At 49.0% G+C, this 15,541-nt stretch overlaps 1 pseudogene; it reads right to left on the bottom strand.

Moving 5' to 3' along the window:
* The window catches only part of LOC138288397 (zinc finger protein 721-like), a 246,702-nt pseudogene that overhangs the window by 130,254 nt on the left and 100,907 nt on the right, over positions 1 to 15,541 (bottom strand).

The following is a 15,541-nucleotide window of genomic DNA, read 5'->3' as shown; positions in this document are numbered from 1 at the left end:
AGGGTCAGCACTGGACACCACTCTTCCCCATGCCGTTCCTCCACCTCAAAGGATTGCAGACATTCAGGGGAAATGGTTCCCTCTTTTCAACACAGTGCAAAGGTCCCAGTTCTGTAGCTCCTCTGACTCCTAGGTCTGATGGGTTCCTGCATTCTCCTAGTCCCATATGAATGTTGGTACATGTACGCCGTACAGTGAAGATTGAGCAGGGACATCTGAACTCCATGCAGCTGCCACCAGAGGTGATAGACATAATCTTGTCAGTGCGTCGACCCACCACCAAGTCCATCGGAGCAAGAGGTTACTAAGCTGTGGTAACAGTCTTTCTGGGGTTTACTCTATCTACTTGCAGATTCCTCATTGATCCATCCACCTCGCCGTTTGATGGATGTGTTATAGGGAGAGTTAATAAGGTCCCAAATTAATTCATGTCAATGTTAGTTAATCTGCTGGCCTTGAAGCTGGGAAAAAATGGATGGAAACTGATGTGCTTGTGTGCTATATTGCTCTGGTGGCATCATCAAATGCCACCTTTGGGCCTGATGCGAACCAACTCTCCCTACCGGCGATGTGAGAGCTTTGAAGTTTCCATAGTGGCGCCTGAGAGTATTCTACAGGTGGGGAATCTGCAGGCAGATAAGAGTATCCACCAGAAAGATTGTTACTACAGTTTTTCTTCCTGCCTCATGCCTACCTGTCTGCATGACATGGCGGGGGTTCACTGAGAATTGTCTTCTGCACCTGGGCAGAGGGCAGTGAGGATGTTTGAATAATTTAAATGGTTTGTTGATTGATAAGAAATCTGTCTCTAGCTTTCAGTGCAGATGTGCAGAATAATGAGCTGCACACAGTCGCTCACACAGCCAGTTGTGTGACTCCAAGGAGACAAATAACAATAAAACAGGATTGCATTTTGCAAGCTGCTTTTGTCAATGTATTGTTGCCCTTAAAATGAAAATAACGCTATTAAAAAAAAAAAAAGCGAATGTGAGAAACTGTAAATATGTAATAACTTTCCTCCTAATATTACATGACCCAAGTGTTCTGTGATACTTTCCCAAAAGTATGAAACATATTGAAACTAGAGAGTGTGTGAGTTTAAGTAATAAATTATTGTCATTAGCCTAACAATTCACGTCATCCATAGGAAGGAGGAAGCTGCTGGAACATATTTCTGCAAGTGCCATATAACCATTGATATTTTAAACTATGTATTCCTTTAAGTTAGTTTATAAGTTATACTTTTGGTGCAGCAGTTCCTTGTTTCCTTACTACCGTTTATGAATAGATTAACTAATGTTAAATGCATTTTTGTCGTTGATGTATTCTTCTGTACTATTGATGTAACATGCAACGTACACTAATGCACATTAATTCTAAAATAATTCTTGATTGATTCATTCACTCACATTCTGTCAACTCTTTAGTGATTTTGTTATTTAAGAAGAGAGAATACTGAAATGTGTATCTAGGACAGTGATTCTTAACCTGTGGTCCAGCGAACCGTTGACGTCTGCGAAGCCTACTCAGGGGGCCCTGTGGCTGCTTAGAAAACCAAGTATTATTTAGAGATTAATAAAGTGTATGTAAGAAAAGGCTCAAAATGTACAACTGAAAATTTTGTAAACATTCTGTAAATGTGAATGAATGTGAGATTGGTGGCAGCAAATTAAGTTGCTGTCCTCAGATTGATCTGTGGGAGCAGTACAAGCGCATCAAACAGAATATAGTATGGACGATGAGTGGCCCCAGATTGATCTGTGGGAGCAGTGCAAGCGCATCACACAGAATATAGTATGGACGATGAGTGGCCCCAGATTGATCTGTGGGAGCAGTGCAAGCGCATCACACAGAATATAGTATGGACGATGAGTGGCCTCAGATTGATCTGTGGGAGCAGTGCAAGCGCATCACACAGAATATAGTATGGACGATGAGTGGCCTCAGATTGATCTGTGGGAGCAGTGCAAGCGCATCAAACAGAATATAGTATGGACGATGAGTGGCCTCAGATTGATCTGTGGGAGCAGTGCAAGCGCATCAAACAGAATATAGTATGGACGATGAGTGGCCTCAGATTGATCTGTGGGAGCAGTGCAAGCGCATCAAACAGAATATAGTATGGACGATGAGTGGCCTCAGATTGATCTGTGGGAGCAGTGCAAGCGCAACAAACAGAATATAGTATGGACGATGAGTGGCCTCAGATTGATCTGTGGGAGCAGTGCAAGCGCATCAAACAGAATATAGTATGGGCGATGAGTGGCCTCAGATTGATCTGTGGGAGCAGTGCAAGCGCATCAAACAGAATATAGTATGGACGATGAGTGGCCTCAGATTGATCTGTGGGAGCAGTGCAAGCGCATCAAACAGAATATAGTATGGACGATGAGTGGCCTCAGATTGATGTGTGGGAGCAGTGCAAGCGCATCAAACAGAATATAGTATGGACGATGAGTGGCCTCAGATTGATCTGTGGGTGCAGTGCAAGCGCATCAAACAGAATATAGTATGGACGATGAGTGGCCTCAGATTGATCTGTGGGAAGCAGTGCAAGCGCATCAAACAGAATATAGTATGGACGATGAGTGGCCTCAGATTGATCTGTGGGAGCAGTGCAAGCGCATCAAACAGAATATAGTATGGACGATGAGTGGCCTCAGATTGATCTGTGGGAGCAGTGCAAGCGCATCAAACAGAATATAGTATGGACGATGAGTGGCCTCAGATTGATCTGTGGGAGCAGTGCAGGTGCATCAAACAGAATATAGTATGGACGATGAGTGGCCTCAGATTGATCTGTGGGAGCAGTGCAGGTGCATCAAACAGAATATAGTATGGACGATGAGTGGCCTCAGATTGATCTGTGGGAGTAGTGCAAGCGCATCAAACAGAATATAGTATGGACGATGAGTGGCCTCAGATTGATCTGTGGGAGCAGTGCAAGCGCATCAAACAGAATATAGTATGGACGATGAGTGGCTTCAGATGGACTAGAAAAGCTGAATCATGTCCCCTCCTCCCTTGTTCAGATGGACCACTAGCTCAGTGAGTTCATCATGCATTTCAAAATCAAGGCTTCATGATGTTAAAAGTAAAAGCAAGACAATCTTGTAAGCATTGAGGAGGAGGGTTGAGGCAACACCAACCTCTCCGTGACTCCCCCTACTCAAGTACTGCAAACAGGAGTGTGATCATTTAAATGCTAACAGCGCCCGTTTATGAGCATCTCTCTCTGTCAAACCCGACCTATTCTTCACTCTGTCCAGCAGCACCTGTAGACGGCTGGAGGGTGAACGCCAGACACTTTATTTCAAACCAAAACTATTATACACCCTCTCTGGCAGCACCTGTAGGAGACTAGTGGGTGAACACCGGACACTCTTTATGTCAAACCCAACCTATTCTCTACCTCCTGCAGCACCTGTAGAAGACTGGTGGGTGAACACCAAACGCTCTCTATGTGAAACCCAACCTATTGCATGCTAACTCCAGCAGCACCTGTAGGAGACTGGTGGGTGAACACCAAACCCTGTCTATGTCAGACCCAACCTATTCTTCACTCCCTCCTGCAGCACCTGTAGAAGACTCGTAGGTGAACATTTGAGGCAAATAAAATAAAACTGGGACTACTGTCCGACCTGATCACAGGCCCTCAGTGACTGGTCCTAGAGACCGACCAGTGCTTGTTTGGTCACACAGTGGTAATCCTTTAGACATTGGTGACTACTGCCCCAAAAACTAAGGGGGTCATTACAAGCTTGGCGGGCGGCTACCGCCGCCTGCCAAGCGGTAACCGCCACGCGCCCGCACTCCAGCGGACCCCATTACAACATCCCCCCTGGGCCGGCGGGCGCAAACCTAGTTTACGCCCGCCGGCCCAGCAGGGATGCGGCCACAACATAGGAGCCGGCTCCTAATGGAGCCGGCGGTGTTGCGGCCGTGCGACGGGTGCAGTAGCACCCGTCGCTCTTTTTACTGTCTGCTATGCAGACAGTGAAAAGCTGCACGGGCCCTGATAGGGGGCCCCTGCACTGCCCATGCCAGTGGCATGGGCAGTGCAGGGGCCCCAGGACTCCCCAGGACTCCCCTTACCGCCAGCCTCTTCCTGGCGGTGCAAACCGCCAGTAACAGGCTGGCGGTAGGGGAGTAATGACCCCCAAAGTCTTGACACAACCAGTGGTTGGTCAACTGATTATTGTAATGTGTGATAAGTCTTTATACCTGACCTCCAGTGGGGAGATTGACTCCTGGCTTGGATTAGGAGCCCTCTGTGTGTAAGTAACCCTAAATTTGTAGGGTGCTTCATAGGGTTACCATTAGTGTTGGGGTGGGAATGTCAGGTGCATGGTGTCAATTTGTTTTATCCTGCCCTGAGTGCCTACCCTCGACCATCTGGCGTCATGGTTTTTCTTTTTTTCCCAAGTGTCACACTGATCTGATGTATGTGTGTAAAGGTTTAGGCTTGTCCCTTGACCTGGACCTGGAGGGGCAACCAAAGCATGCCCTCATTTGTTGGACAGTTGCCTAAAATCCCTGTCATGGTTTTATCATGTAGAGCAACGGTACTCAAAGTACGGCCCGCGGGCCGCCAACGGCCCCACGGACCTAGCTTGGCGGCCCGCGAGACGCACGCCAAACGCCATATCATAATGGCAGCAGTATGTAAACATAGAAGAGGGCCGCGGGAGCATGCTCCCGCGGCCCTCCTCTATGTTTACATACGGCGGCCATTGTTTATGGCGTTGCCCTGACGATCCTGGAAGCCAAAGCCCCATAAAAGTCAGCGCTTGCAGCTAACTTTTACGGGGCTTTGGTCGTCTGCTTCCTGTCACCGGCTCCACGTCTGCTGCCCGCCTGCCTGCCTGCTGTTCCACATTTGTGGCATCTTTACAGTGCTTTGAGTCAGGTAAGGCTCTTTGGTTATTTATTTATTTGTTTTTAATGTAGTGTGTGTTACTGGGGTAGGCGTGAGAGCAGATTGCGCTGTGTGTGTGTGCGCTGTGTGTGTGTGTTACTGGGGTAGGGGTGAGAGCAGATGGCGCTGTATGTGTGCGTGCTGTGTGTGTTACTGGGGCAGGGGTGAGAGCAGATGGCGCTGTGTGTGTTACTGGGGTAGGGGTGAGAGCAGATGGCGCTGTGTGTGCGCTGTGTGTGTGTGTTACTGGGGTGGGGTGAGAGCAGATGGCGCTGTGTGCAGATGGCGCAGTGTGTGTTACTGGGGTAGGGGTGAGAGCAGATGGCGCTGTGTGTGTTACTGGGGTAGGGGTGGGAGCAGATGGCGCAGTGTGTGTTACTGGGGTAGGGGTGAGAGCAGATGGCGCTGTGTGCAGATGGCGCAGTGTGTGTTACTGAGGTAGGGGTGAGAGCAGATGGCGCTGTGTGCAGATGGCGCAGTGTGTGTTACTGAGGTAGGGGTGAGAGCAGATGGCGCTGTGTGTGTTACTGGGGTAGGGGTGAGAGCAGATGGCGCTGTGAGCAGATGGCGCAGTGTGTGTTACTGGGGTAGGGGTGAGAGCAGATGGCGCTGTATGCAGATGGCGCTGTGTGTGTTACTGGGGTAGGGGTGAGAGTAGATGGCGCTGTGTGCAGATGGCGCAGTGTGTGTTACTGAGGTAGGGGTGAGAGCAGATGGCGCTGTGTGCAGATGGCGCAGTGTGTGTTACTGAGGTAGGGGTGAGAGCAGATGGCGCTGTGTGCAGATGGCGCAGTGTGTGTTACTGAGGTAGGGGTGAGAGCAGATGGCGCTGTGTGTGTTACTGGGGTAGGGGTGAGAGCAGATGGCGCTGTGTGCAGATGGCGCAGTGTGTGTTACTGGGGTAGGGGTGAGAGCAGATGGCGCTGTGTGCAGATGGCGCAGTGTGTGTTACTGAGGTAGGGGTGAGAGCAGATGGCGCTGTGTGTGTTACTGGGGTAGGGGTGAGAGCAGATGGCGCTGTGTGCAGATGGCGCAGTGTGTGTTACTGGGGTAGGGGTGAGAGCAGATGGCGCTGTATGCAGATGGCGCTGTGTGTGTTACTGGGGTAGGGGTGAGAGTAGATGGCGCTGTGTGCAGATGGCGCAGTGTGTGTTACTGAGGTAGGGGTGAGAGCAGATGGCGCTCTGTGCAGATGGCGCAGTGTGTGTTACTGAGGTAGGGGTGAGAGCAGATGGCGCTGTGTTCAGATGGCGCAGTGTGTGTTACTGAGGTAGGGGTGAGAGCAGATGGCGCTGTGTGTGTTACTGGGGTAGGGGTGAGAGCAGATGGCGCTGTGTGCAGATGGCGCAGTGTGTGTTACTGGGGTAGGGGTGAGAGCAGATGGCGCTGTGTGCAGATGGCGCAGTGTGTGTTACTGAGGTAGGGGTGAGAGCAGATGGCGCTGTGTGTGTTACTGGGGTAGGGGTGAGAGCAGATGGCGCTGTGTAATGATGGCGCAGTGTGTGTTACTGGGGTAGGGGTGAGAGCAGATGGCGCTGTGTGCAGATGGCGCTGTGTGTGTTACAATGTTTTGAAAAAGGGGGTGGGGTGGTTGTTCCCCCTCTAAGCCCCGACCCCTCTACGCCCCGCCCCCCCCCCCCGGCTGTCACTTCAGTGTGGCCCTCGGCCGCAAACCATACTGCAATTTTGGCCCCCGAGAAAAAGTTTGTGAGTACCCATGATGTAGAGAGATGGTTTCTCAGAGTTTTGTAAATCAGTAGTTGTGAACTGTGTCACATGAATGTAGGGCTTACTGCCCACTCATGTAGAGTTCCGCTTCTGTGCACTAACCCAGATCCTGATGCTAACATCCTGTGCATGTTATGTGTGTGCGTTCACGTGTTACCTGTATGAGACATTTATTGTGTGTATGAGTAAACCAGAGAATTAGTGTGATGCTATTAATGGTGTTTGACCAATGACTTTGTGTTTCACACTGCACATATTAGTTGCTCAATGTTCACCAGTAGCACATTAAGGGGGTCATTCTAACTCTGACGGGCGGCGGAGGCCGCCCGCCAGAGTTCCCCCCTCCAGAACACCGCTCCGCGGTCATAAGACCGCTGCGGTGATTCTGGGTTTCCCACTGGGCTGGCGGGCGACCGCCAAAAGGCCGCCCGCCAGCCCAGTGGGAAACACCCCTCCATGAGGATGCCGGCTCCGAATGGAGCCGGCGGAGTGGAGGATGTGCGACGGGTGCAGTTGCACCCGTCGCGAATTTCAGTGTCTGCTCAGCAGACACTAAAATTCTTTGTGGGGCCCTCTTACGGGGGCCCCACGACACCCCATACCGCCATCCTGTTCCTGGCGGGCGACCCGCCAGGAACAGGATGGCGGTATGGGGTGTCAGAATCCCCATGGCGGCGCAGCAAGCTGCGCCGCCATGGAGGATTCTGCAGGACAGCGGAAAACCGGCGGGAGACCGCCGGTTTTCCTGTTCTGACCGCGGCTGAACCGCCGCGGTCAGAATGTCCTGAGGAGCACCGCCAGCCTGTTGGCGGTGCTCCCGCCGACCCTGGCCCTGGCAGTCCGTGACCGCCGTGGTCAGAATCAGGCCCTATATGTTTTGTTCAGTTTAGCTGCCTATTGCCTTTACCATGGAGTTAGCCATTACATTTTGCATTCAGTTTAGCTGCCTATTGGCTTTAACATGGCATTAGCCATTACATTCTGTATTCAGTTTAGCTGGCTTTTGGCTTTGACATGGCATTAGCCATTACATTCTGTATTCAGTTCAGCTGCCTATTGGCTTTGACATGGCATTAGCCATTACATTCTGTATTCAGTTTAGCTGCCTGTTGGCTTTGATATGACATTAGACATAACATTTGATATTTAGGTTAGCTGCCTATTGGCTTTAATGTGGGGTTAGACATTGCAGTTGAGACATTGCAGATGAGCTGTGTTTTTTCCAAGCTGTGTTTTTCCACATGGTAGACCAAGGAGTGTTTTTCACACCAGACCTTAGCTGATAAGAGCACATAGATTTTGTGTTTACCTCGCAATCCAGTCTGAGAACGAGTGAGCTCGGAGCATTGGCCAGAGTCATCAACTTGCAGACCCCAGAAAGTTGAAGCTGAATATAGGCCCTACAGCCTTGCCCCTATGGTGATGAATTTTGACTTTTATGCTTTGCTTTGAAGTTATGCTATAATACAATCACATGTATTTGCTGTGTACATTGCAACCGAGAAGTACTTTGATATATTTTGCTTTCATTGCTGCGACTACTTTTGAACGTGTGCTTCCAATCTACCAATTTCGTCTCTCAGGAACCTTGCGGTGAAGTAATAATAACAATAAATGTCTTCTTTACACTCAGAAGTGCATTGCAGAGAGGTTCTGTAAGCTCGGTTATGAGATAAGAGCAGGAAAGCAGAACAATTGGAGACCTTTGGGTTTCATTTTGTAAGTCCTGGACCTGGTCAAGTGTACAAAATTGGGTTGTGTTTTTTCTTGGAAATTCATTAAGCTCTGGAGGAGAAGTTAGGGCTCCCTTTTGAAATTAGAGTAGCTTCTTTTGCTGTGAGCGTAGGTGATTTATCTTCATGAGCTCTGCCATTTGGTAGATGGTGGAGGCAAAGTGTGGGACTGCAGTCTCTGTTGTTCAGGGTGTGAAGGTTCCTTTCGCTGAGGCCATTTTTTGTGTGTTTCGTGGCCGCTGTAATCTACCTCGGCCATCATGTCATCCATCCATTCGAGGACATTCACCAACTCATGCCCCCACCACCTGTTCCAAGTCTGAATCAACCACATCGGCATGGAACCTACCAGCTTCCTCCACACCTTCATCACCTTAGGTGTTTGTACGGACAAATGGAAGCTCTTGGAAAGCAAACCCTCCACCAACCCCAGACAACAAAAAAATTACCAACCCATTCCTCTGCTTCCCTACCCTGCCAAAGTTCTCGACAAGGCCATTGTTGAAAAGCTCACCAGGTACCTGGAAGAAAGCAACTTGATCACAGGGGAAGACTCTCCCCTTATCCTTTTTGACCTATCAGCTGCTTTCAACACTGTCTCCCATCACACCCTCATCAACAGACTCCACAGCATTAGCATACAGGAAGACGCCTTCAAATGGATCACCTCCTTCCTGACAGGACATACCCATAGTGTCAGGCTGCCGCTCTTCACATCTACACCCAAGAACATCATATGTAGTCTACCCTGAGGATCATCCCTCCGCCCCACTTTGTTCACACCTACATGATCACCCTGGCTGACATCATCAGATTCCACGGACTCAACATCATCTCCTATGCAGACGTATCCCAGCTCATCTTCTCGCTCACAGAAGACCCCTTCACCACCAGGACAAACTTGGCTAACATAGCCGACTGCCTCAAACTCAGCTGTGACAAAACGAAATTGCTGATCCTCAGAGAAACACATCCATATGGGTCCATAGCTGGTGGCCAGCTGAACTCTGACCCACTTCCACAGCTACAGACCACACGTGCAACCTCAGCATCATCCTTGACTGCAAACTCCCCATGAATTACAAACAACACAGTTGTCTCCCGACCTACACCCTCCCTATGTTCTGCAGAATCTCTACTCCGGCATCTCTTCCTAGCTCCTCAGGATGCTCTAGACCATAGAGAATGCGGCAGCCAGACTCGTCCTAGACCTCCCCAAATGCACCCACATCACCCCGACCTCACAAACCTCCAGTGGCTCCCAGACAAGATGCCAGTTCAAGCTCTTCATGCTCGTCTACAAAGTTCTAAGTGATCAAGGACCAGCCTACATCAACCACCGTATAATCCTCTATCAGCCCGCCAGACACCTGCGCTCCTCACTGGCCTTCAGGTACATACCCAGAATCCAGCACAACCACAACGGTGGCCGCTCCTTGTCCTACATCGTCTCCAAAGCATGAAATGACCTAACCCTCCCCTTCCGAAAATCACCCTCACTGGCGGACTTCAGGAAGAGACTCAAGACCTAGCTGTTTGGCAGAGACATTGCTCACCAGTGCCCAGATACCCCCAGGGGTGACAGTGCTGTGCTCTACAAATACTGATTAATTGATTGATTGGACGAAGAGTATCTTATGATATATGAGTTAGGGTTACCACCTGGCCAGTTCTTTAAAGGCATGACCAGTATGTTAATGTCCCGGCCAGAAAAAAGCAGATAAAAATCACCTAAAACCAGTACTTTTCCTCTTTTCAGCCGCACTTAATATAGCTGCCTTAATAATCCATGACTGGCAGTTAAAGTAAACAAAACAGTAAAGCCATGTTAAAGGTAAATACAGACAATTTCATGAAAAGTCTAGTTTGAGTATCCAGTTTAGGCCTTTGTAGAATCTTAAAACATGAACAAATTGTCAGTATTTTTCTCTGGAAAAGGTGGCAACCCTAATAGGAGCCTATTTGAAGGAGTCTAACATTTTCGAGTGGTGACATAACCCTTTAGTCCTTCAGACCCAGCATCACTCACTACTTTTCATGATACCTGATTGCTCTGTCTTGTGAATTTATTGACTACAGCCTATTGCTTTTTTGCTTTGTAATTCAACCATTGTTTGGAGGGAGGTGATCAGTGGCGTTGCCTCCTTGACAGTTTTATACCGGCATGGCCAGAATTGTAATGCCCCGGTCGTAATAAAAATTTGAAAAGTCACTTCAAGCTGGTATTTTTCAGTGCATACTTTCAAAAGTAATGTAAATATGCTTTCCATATCACACCTGTCTGCTAAATAAAGTAAATAAAGACAGAGGCCATGTTAAAATTAACACAGATGATTTCATACAAAGTCTACTGAAGAACCATGTCCAGCCCTTTGCAGTGTGTGAAAACTTTAACAGACGGCCAGTATTTGTCTATGCGAAAGGCGGCAATCCTAAAGGTCAACAAAGCAGCAAACAGGCAGTCTCTGGTGTCACACCTGAAATCTAGCTTAATACACAGCCCTATCAAATATAAAGAATAACCTACAGAAAAGGGGGAATTAGAAAAAAGCTGCCCAATTTACTTCAAGCATGTATCTAATGAAATACAGGCCATCATCTCTAGTTGCCACCTTTCGGTAAACACCAGATACAACTCAACCCTCTGCACCGGTGTTTGGAAGATGCTGATGTGAAGTGAAGCTGTAGCCCTTCCAAGTAACACACATCAGAGGTTAGACTAACACATTTGAGTGTGGTGGTCCGCATTACCACACAAAAATGCATTAGTCACACAGGTTTAGGTTCTTGGTACCACCTGTGCACTGCGATGGAGAAGCTAGAAGTGACCGCAACCGTCAAAGTGTGGAAACTGGGTAACAAATCAATTTTGTATTTCCTCAGGCTTCTCCTCATTCTGTGATACTCAATGATGATGCATTTGCAAAGGGCTGGATGACCTTTATTAAACTAATGTACCCTGACATCTAAGGCTTGCTTGAAACAGACACCTCACGCGACATGAATTGCTTCATTTGCCCAGCAATAAACAGCTATCTGGATGTCCACATTGGACAGGGTTATTGGGGTTGATGCCTTGGAAAGTCCCAACCATTTGAGTAATGTGAAGTTCACGCTTGTGGTCATCTTGCATCACGCTGCCATCATGAATTGGTTAGATACCTAATATATGTGTAAAACCATGCAACTTCTGATCAACATCATGCCATGTACTTGAAGAAATTAAGTTTCTGTTATTCTGATCGGACAATATATTTTCACGTCTTTGTGGTTTTCATGTATAAAAGATCTGATGGAACTTCTCCAAATTGGACACTTTGGTGGTCATTATCACATTTACGGTCTTTACCAAAGACTGCCGTGGAGGCGGTAATCCACCCGCCAGATTATGACACACAAACAGAAAACTGACAGAAACCAGCCACAACCACAAGTCCGCCAACGAAGGCGAAAAACTCTCAGACCCACCACCCTCACCGCCACGCCATCAAAACACCACCATCCAAATTATGACCCACAAATCACCACAGTGGATATTTAACGGCAGTGCACACCGCCACAGTGGAATTGGGCACCCAACACCACTTCAGGCCAACATTGGTCAGATCAAAAAACCCACACCTGACACATATACACACACACGCACCAACAGCACAATAAAACACCCCCCCACAATCCTTTGTAAACACGAAACGACTGCTACACCTTGCCAGGTCAATCACTTAGAGAACCGCTCACACACACATCTACCTATACATCAGTCACGCATCACACACCTCACACCCTACCACAACACTGAACACCCACTGCATAACACACACAACAGACAATAGGCATGTCCCCACAAAAGCACCCCTGTTTCACAGATGAGGAGTTGCGGGTGATGGTGGAGGAAATTGTCAGGGTAGAGGTCCAGCAGATCTCCATTGCCAGGAAGATGGAGCTATGGAGGAGGCTTGTGGACAGGGTGAACTCCCTGGGACAACATCCACACACAAGGGAAAACATTTGAAAGAGGTGGAACGGCCTACGGGGCAAGGTGCGTTCCATTACATCAAGGCACCAGCTCGCCATCATGAGGACTGGCGGTGGACTCCCACCTCCTCCCCCACAGTTCACACCATGGGAGGAGCAAGTCTTGGCAATCCTGCATCTTGAGGGCCTCACTGGAGTCACTGGAGGGCTGGACACTGGTAAGTCACATTAATACCTACCTCCACCAATAGCTGCATGGCATGTCTCCCTTTCACCGACTCTCTACACCCCACTCCATCCCACACAGTGCACCACCCCAATGACCAAACTTAAATTTGTACCCCTGCATGCACTACCCACTGCAAGCACACCCCTCCCAGCACTGCATGGACAGCCTGTAGAACAACCAATCCCACAATCCATAATCATACAGGACCAAAGGTATGAGGACAACAGCAAACCCATAGGGAAAGTAGAAATGCAGAAAATGTGACAGACAATTAACCTAACAAATCACTTACATCCCCACAGGTGCCCCAGCCAATGTCAGCCGCGAGCAGCTGCCACTTCAACCCAGTCCTCCTCCAGAAGATGCCCTCAGTGATGACAGCAACTCTGGATGTCCCGAGCTGGATGAACTCCCTGGCCCATCTGCGACCACAGTTCAGTTGGCTTTCACATCCTACAGCCAGTCCAACAGAGCCCCCCCACTCTGACTCCAACACCACAGCAGCCAGCCAACGTCCCCAAACCCCTGTCCCCAGGACATGTCGCTCAATAGTATGCCCACCTGCACCGGGACCCGAGCCGAGACCACACAGACAAGACAATGAAGGTCCCAGTGTAAGTGAGAGTGGGCACACTGTTCAGGGGAAACAGACACAGGGGCAGTAGGAGGTAAGCTGTGCTCCAGGGCAAGGCCAGGCCCAGGGAACCAGCTGCCCAGGAGACACTCTCACATGTCTTCGGGTATACCAGAAATCACAGGACAGGATGGGCCAGGTGATCAGCATCATGCAGGAGTACCAGCGCCTGCAGGGGTACACCACCAAGAGGTCAGGCAGCAGTTGCAGGGCCTAAATGCCAACATGGCCTCCATTGTAGGGGTGCTGGGTGACATGGCCAACACCATGCAGGAGAACAGATAATACCAGCCCACTTCCACTAGCCAGTCCACTCACCAGCCATCAACATCTGCTGCAGCCAGTGGCCAGGAGGACCTACCACAAGACTCACAGTACAACAGCACCCCTCCCTTTGCAGCAGAAGAACCACCCGCAAAAGTTCCCTGCGACCTAGACTGTTGCCAAGAGCAAGACCACCGCCAGAAAATGAGCCCCTCAAGAGTGTTCCCCACATGTGCCACTGAGTCATCTTGTTCACTTTGGACTGCCATTGCTTATCTTCGGCCTATGGACACTGGACCTGAGCTACACACAGAGTGAGCCACCACACTGAAGTTTTCTTCAACCATCACCCCACTCCATAGCACTATCCCATTATCATAGTAACTTAAATAAACACCCTTGAACAAAGCTTGTGTAATAGTGCTTTATCAGACAGAAATGTGCAATGAAATCAACTGTATCATCCTGTGCAAATGTCCTGTAATGTGTGATTCCATCCAACAAAAGTGTTAAAGCAGTCTGTAGTCATCACATCAGCACACAGTTATGACCACACCAACATCTGCAAAAAGGGAATGCATAAGTGACAGTCAGTAGAAATGTATAAGCAGTGATTGGCACAACACAGCTGGCACACAGCACTTAGCTTAATAAGAGATATGATCAGATCTACAGTCTTATTTGAGTGTCATTGGAAGTACTGCTATATGATATGTGTCCTGTCGTTAACATCCTCCTCCTCACTGTCTTCAGTGTCAACTGCTGCCACAGGTGCATTGTCAACCCCCTCCTCCTGCAGGCAGGGCACATGGCATCTGAGGGCCAAATTGTGCAGCATGCAGCAGACCACCACAATCTGGCAGACCTTCTTAGGGGAATAGCATAGGGACCCACCATTTCAATGGAGGCACCTGAACCTGGCTTTAAGTAAACCAAATGTGCGTTCTACAACCCTCCTGGTACCGCCATGTCCCTCATTGTACCGATTCTCAGGCCCTGTTCTCTGATTCCTAGCAGGGCTCAACAGCCAGGACAGGTTTGGGTAGCCTGAGTCACCTGGAAGTAGTGAGGGACACGCATTACCAATGTAAAATTGCCTAGAGTACAACTCCATTTGGCATACACTGACATACATTGTGTGAAGATTCAGTCTCACTTATGAGCCACACTCTGTGCCTCTGTAGTTGTGCCATCACCTGTGGGACTCTGCTATTCCTCAATACATATGCATCATGCACAGATCCAGGAAACTTGGCAGTGACGTGGGAGATGTATTGATCAGCAAGGCACACCATCTGGACATTAATTGAGTGGAAACTCTTCTGTTTCCTGTAGACCTACTCACATGCCCTGGGAGGGACCAAGGCAATATAGTTCCCATCAGTTTCCCCAATCACATGTGGTAAGTGTCCCATGGTGTAGAATCCTGCTTTCACAGTGGGCAAATCTTCACACTGGGGGAATGAGATGTAGCTGTCCATATATTTGAGCAAGGCAGCCAAAACCTTTCCAAGCACTACAGAAGACATTGGCTGTGACCTTCCTACAGCCACGCCCACTGTCACCTGGAATGAACCACTTGCCAGAAGTGGAGCACTGAGAGTTTCTGCACTACAGGGGGAATTGCTGCAGTGCTACGGATAGCAGGAATTAGATCAGGCTGTAATTGTGCACACTGCTCAGTAATTGTGGCCCTGCCTACATGGTAGGTGAGTATGATATGCCGTTCCTCCAGTGAAGCCAAGTCCACTAGGGGTCTGTACACAGGAGCTTGCCTCCTCCTCCTCACCCTCTGCAGTGGTTGGTACCTAAGTGAGCCAAAAAACAATTGTGTGACTACAGGAAGTATGAACACACAATATCACAGTACATATATATATGTAGAGGACTGGAATTGTCAAGGTGTGTACTATCGATACCAATGACGCACAATATTGTGTGCAACATGAGTACTACTATCAGGAAATGGCAACCGCATGTCCTGTATGCAGGGACAGGTGGAAGTGACCTCACTCTGGCGGCGATTGGCATCATGGCGGACGCCGGTCTGCACCGCTGTG

This window comes from Pleurodeles waltl, chromosome 4_1, assembly GCF_031143425.1.
Source record: "Pleurodeles waltl isolate 20211129_DDA chromosome 4_1, aPleWal1.hap1.20221129, whole genome shotgun sequence".
Taxonomy (NCBI): Eukaryota; Metazoa; Chordata; class Amphibia; order Caudata; family Salamandridae; genus Pleurodeles; species Pleurodeles waltl.
This window is presented reverse-complemented; position numbering and strand designations above follow the sequence as displayed.